Consider the following 6,108-nt stretch of genomic DNA (forward strand, 5'->3'; position numbering starts at 1 on the left):
TGAGTTTAGATGATCTTGAAGAGAATTTTTTTTTATAGTATTTGGTGGATGCTATATGCCATGGTATGGGATCTTATAGGTATTTTATTTTATAAAATGTGATTTTGAGTATACTCTATTATTTCGAATAGGATCACACAGATTACATTACAGAAGAGAATCTTACAGAATAACGATTCTATAGAATGGAGTGTTTAGAAATTTAATTTTATAAAGAAGTATTTCCCAGAGTTTCTTCTAAATTTCTTAGAGAAGTATTTCTCAGAGATTTTGTTAAATAGGTAATAATCATACAGACTTCGTTCAGTAGAGTAATATCTTGCAATCACTTTTGAAGGGAATCTTTTTTATAAAATACTATTTTACAGAGTTAGAAGAAAACTTGAGAACGGTCTACCATCGCCCCTTTGTTCTTCAATGAAAAACTAGCAAAGGTAGCAATTTTTGCACATTGGCTATGACCGGTTCATGCACAAGTACTTTGCTGGAGTACTTGAGCTACCTAATCTCTGGCCATTGGATGGCCTCTGTTGATTCGGCAACAGCACCTAGAGACGTAACCGGCAGACCGAAGTACGATCCATCAATAAGCCGTAGATTTTGTTCTTACTCACAGAAACACACTGTGATAATTCTGAACAGAGTAAACTCTGAACATATCTGGACAAGGACATATCAATGGCATCGTATGTATATGATACCTATCATCCATCATCATTCAACCCAGCACACATCTCATTCATAAGAGAAAAACATACGACACATTTATTATGTAAACGGGTGGGGTAAGGACCGCCGAACCTCACATTCAGTCCCGGCCAGACTTGAGGTATTGGCCACGTCTTTATACCTCGGGATTGCAAAATTTTATTCTATGGAATACATTCTTATAGAGATTTTTTCCATAGAATATATTAGACTAGATCAGTAGACTTTTTTTAAGGAAAATATAAATTTAGCCCCATTTATGCGTATCATTTCGTGCTGTATTTTGTAAAGGTTTTATGGGAAAGATGACATGTTATATTTGAATCGAATTGTATTTTAGGTTTTACCGATTACAATTACTTTTAATTGTAATTAACAATTACTTGTAATTGTAATTAAAGTTTTACCATTTACAATTACTTGTAATTATTTTGAATTACAATTACTTGTAATTGTTTTACAAGTAATTGAAATTCAATTACAATTATTTGTTATTATTTTAAATTACAATTACATGTAATTATTTTAAATTACAATTACTTGTAATTGTTTTGATCAAGAATAACTTTAAATTGTAATTATTGTTCCCTACATTTACAAGTAATTTGTTATTAGTGATGCCTAAATTACATGACTTTTGCGTTAAATTACCTAAAAGTGATCGCATTGGATGGTAAAACATTATAAATTAAGGGTAAATTACTTCTTTATTTATATGTTATTCCACACGACATAAAACTTTTTTGAAACATTAAACAAATCTTATTACATTTAGCATTAACTTGTAACATTTCTTTTATAATTTCCTAACAGCCAGATAATTGGATTCTTTTTATTACTTGATTACTTACAGACAAGTTGAAACCTTTTTTTCTTATCAATATTACTTGGAGGGTGAATCATTTTAGCATTTGGTCTTGATCGACACTATAATTTCTTTACTTGTCTATAAAGATTTTTCTTTTTTAATAATTTTTTTTTTCAGACTTATTTTCATCTTGTAACATTTTGAGTTGTTTTTGTTGTTTATTGTTTTGTGTTAAAAAGTTTTTTTTTTTTTCAAATAGAAAACAAAACAAGTAAATATGTATAAATACATTTGATAGGAAATCGATGTTATAAATCAGAGAAAACCCAAGCTGTTCAACTATTTTTACAAAAAAAAAAAAAAGAAAAACATAGAAAAATACTTTTTTATCCAACACTCTAACAAACCCAGTTATTTACTTAACTTTCCTGCGAGACCAAAAGTGTTCAAAAATAATACTTTATTATTTTTTTATAGGGTTTTTTGAACATTGTTCTTGTTTTATTTTTACAGAAGAAGTCCAAGAAAAAACACAGGATATGGCAAAAATTTAGTGGTAAGCGTTGTATTTTATAAAGTACTTTCCGTTACATAGCATTTTTTCATAGGGAATAGAGTGTGAGTGAATGACAGTGATAGCAGGCGGAGTTTATGCTATGGTGTCCATTTTCTTAAAGGATTTGTTGTTTTCTTTACAATAGCATTTCAGTTAAGTTTAGTTTATAAGCATTAAACATTAGTTAGCTTTTAAACGTGGCCGTTGTTTGGATTTTCTTAAGATTTTCCCAAATTTTACTTGTAAAATTTTTATTGGTTTGCTGTACATTCCTTTTTTATTTTATCTTATAAAAAATTCTGTTTTTTTTTGTCTTCTTTTCTACTGATTGTAAAGCATTATTTTATTTATTTATTGTCTTGTTTTCGGTTGTTTTGTGTTTTCTTTTTATTTTGCTCTCAACTTTTTTTTCTTTTTTGGATAAAAATGAATAGAATTTATTGCATGTCAGTTCATGTTGTTTACTTAGAAAATAACAAACTAAAAATAAAAATATATATATAGAACAGATACAATTTTGTTTTTCTAAAAAATATGTACACATCTATAACAACAACTTTATTTGTTAGTTATATATTGTTGTTTAAAAAATATATATTGCAAATATACATAAATGTATTATAAGGACGAAGATTAAAAGTTAAGCTCTTTAAGGGAAATTTTAAAAATGTATTTGTTAATTTTATATAAATAAAATTTTTCCATTTAAAAACCCATTTTTTATTAAAAATATGTAAATACTTATAAAAAATCTCTCATCGCTTAAAACATTAAGATTCACACGTTAATTTAAGCTGAAATGGTGAAACAAACATGCTGCTTAAAGTATATTTTCTCAGGTCGTAGTGCCCCTCCTCCATATATTGGACTCTCTTATCTGTCTTTAAGTAAAACTCTTTTAATACGATTGATATCTTGAAAACCCGATGTAATGAATAAGTCATAAAACTATTTTACTGAAAATTCCATTTTGACTAAGCAGTCGTATAAAAATTCGAAAAATTCTAAACACAAATTGAACTGCTCCCAAACCATACATTAATATGTATTTACTTATATTTACATTTATTGTGAGGTATTCTATTTAATTTAGATTTTAAAATAGATAATGGAAAAACAAATATTTTTGAAAAAAAACATTATATCAATTTGACCTTTACTAAAGTTTATTATGTTTTTGTTTTCTAAAGCATATAAATTTTAATTGGTTTTTTGGGACAAAAAAATATTTTTGTATATATTTACATATAACACCTGATTAGTTTTTCATGGAGTAGTGTGAGAGATGATAACAGTGTAGAAGAAAATAAATCAAAACTTTTGCAATTTCCCACAAAGGAATGGGAGAACTGCTCATCTATCGTTACCCAATGTTATATAGTAAATAGCTTGTTTCATTTTTGAAATTTCAATTATTATGGAATCAGCATTTCTTATATCATGTTTGAGGAATAATGACTGCAAATATGTTTCAAATAGGGTAGATGACCATATTTTGATAATATAAAAAAATCGGTTACTCGGTTTTCTAGTTATTCGGGTTTGGCAGATGTGCCCCTATGGCAATGATCCCTCTTCTATACTAATTGTAATTATCAAAAATTTAGAAGTGGTGACTGTGGTTGAAATTTAAGCCACAGGAAGAGGGTGTTTGGATACAAAACTGATACACGGTGAAATATAATTTTTGCTATCGTTCATAGATTCTAGGAGCAGTAAAAATTACAAACATGACTGTGGATTAAAAAAATGTTGGGCTGATAATGCAAAGATTGGGTTGAAGTTTATTTGGTGTTTATTATTGAGTTAAACTAGGTTAGATAAATTGAAGTATGGTGCGAGGTAGTCACTTTCTTTAATTTATCAGCGATTTTCCTACATGGCTGATTGTGTTAGAGTTTACTTCTAAAACGTGTTCAACTTATTTCAGTGTGTCTTTGTGACCTCTAAAATGAAGTCTTGTCTAGGTGCTATTGGCGAATCAACAGATCCATCTCACTAATGTGGTTGGGTGACATAATTGTCGTTGTTAGATTAAGCTTGCTCATGACATCTGTCTTTCTCAAAACGGGGTAACTATGGCAAGAGATTAGATAGCTCGATTACTTTAGCAAAGTGCACGTATAATGAACCGGACATCCCCCTTACACTTTAATTTAAATTTAAAAAAAAAAACTATAAATTTAAAGTTGAAAAACTCTTATCTTACATTTTACATGAAAATATTTAATAACACAACTGTATATTTGTTCTTAAATACATATGTATGTATATCCTACAATATGCACAAGTATTATTAAATTTACAACTTTATTCAATTGTATTTATTGTCTGTTTTAAGCGGAAATTAAATTTAAATCCCACCATCGTATCTACAATAAATTAATGACAAAAAAAGTACACAGCACAATAAATTATGATGCTTTTTATGCAGAAATAAATTTAAAGAAGTTAAGTTACAAAAACAACAATAAATAAAGTTTTATAAATTAATTTTAACTTACTCGATATAAGTATTAAATATTATGTAAACAACAATATATGTATGTTTTTAATAAATCAGTCAAGACTTTACTTCTGTAATCTAAAACTGATGTGTATATATGGGTAATGTACCAAAACTTCAAACTTCAAAACTATTTCTTAACGAATGACAACCAGAATCCATTCAAAACTTATTCAAATTGGTCCATTATTTTATAAAATTGTATATGCCTTTGTATATTAAATTAAAAAATGTATAAAATAATAAAAAGTAATAAAAGTCTTTGCTACAAGACTTTTATTACTTTTGACAAATGATCGATAGTTTATAAAAGTTCACAAAGTCCACAATTAAATATTGAATAATAGTTTTTCATACAACCTAAAATCTATTCAATTTAAATTCAAATTTTACAAAATTGAATTTGACAAACACAATTTGCTTTAACTAAATGGCTTTCACAGACTATTAATTAAATTCGCGAAAAAAAAAACTAGTTACAATATACTTTAAAATTTTCATGAGATTACACTTACATACATAGAACAATTAAAAAATAAAAATGCTATAAAAATATGCATATGAAGGTTATACGATTTGTTTTTCAATTCTAACAAATTTTGCATTCATTTGCTGGAATATGTTAATTATATTAGTCGCTAGTTTTAATTTGATTTTAGCATTTTATTTGCAACTAACAATGTATGCAACAAACTAAAAACAAAAAAAAAACTAAAACAAAAATTATTCAATTTCACAATCAGCCCAACCAACTATAAACCCAACAGCCAAACCTACATGCCATACAATCTTCTAATTCTACATAAAATATTCGCAAAAAATTATTCACTCATCCGTACATTTATTTAGCACACAGCATTTTATTCATTCATTTACTTAGAAAGAAAAAATAGAAAAAAAATTAGCTGCTGCCGCTGCTGCTTAACCACATTCAACTAGGCAGCTATTCATCCAGCCATCCATCTAAGTATGGATTCCACAATATTACATAAAATTACAATGCATCCATCACATAAATACATACACACATACGTATGCATGTATATACACGTACTAAATATTTCTATTTCTAAACGTGCTTTTGTATTGTTTGTACGTATAACCTTTAGCTTAGTGAAAAGATTTTTGACTGAATTTCATTTTTCGAGGCCTTGGTCATTAATTAGCCACGAAATTTAATTCCGTTTACATTTATGTATATAGCAATGTTTCAATATATATAGACGTACAAAAATATATACACATACATTTATTATTTATTCATACATATGTTTCTATATAGTATACACAAATCAGTAATGGACAACGTAAATTTACTGTCTGTAACATTACGAACATAAAAAAGTATATTGTCTAGTCTTTAGTCTACTCCGTAGTCTAGTCTATAGACTAGGTTATAGTCTAGTCTATAGTCTAGTATATGTCTAGTAAATAGACTATAGTCTAGTCTATAGCATAGTATATGTCTAGTTAATAGACTAGTCTAGTCTATAGTCTAGTCTATAGTCTAGTCTATAGTCTAGTCTATAG

General features: G+C 27.5%; 1 protein-coding gene across 14 annotated transcripts in view; it reads right to left on the bottom strand.

Moving 5' to 3' along the window:
- The window catches only part of LOC111677536 (disintegrin and metalloproteinase domain-containing protein 23), a 325,168-nt gene that overhangs the window by 247,322 nt on the left and 71,738 nt on the right, over positions 1–6,108 (bottom strand). The gene's annotated exons all lie outside the window — the stretch shown is intronic.

The sequence above is a fragment of the Lucilia cuprina genome, chromosome 3 (assembly GCF_022045245.1).
Source record: "Lucilia cuprina isolate Lc7/37 chromosome 3, ASM2204524v1, whole genome shotgun sequence".
Classification (NCBI taxonomy): domain Eukaryota; kingdom Metazoa; phylum Arthropoda; class Insecta; order Diptera; family Calliphoridae; genus Lucilia; species Lucilia cuprina.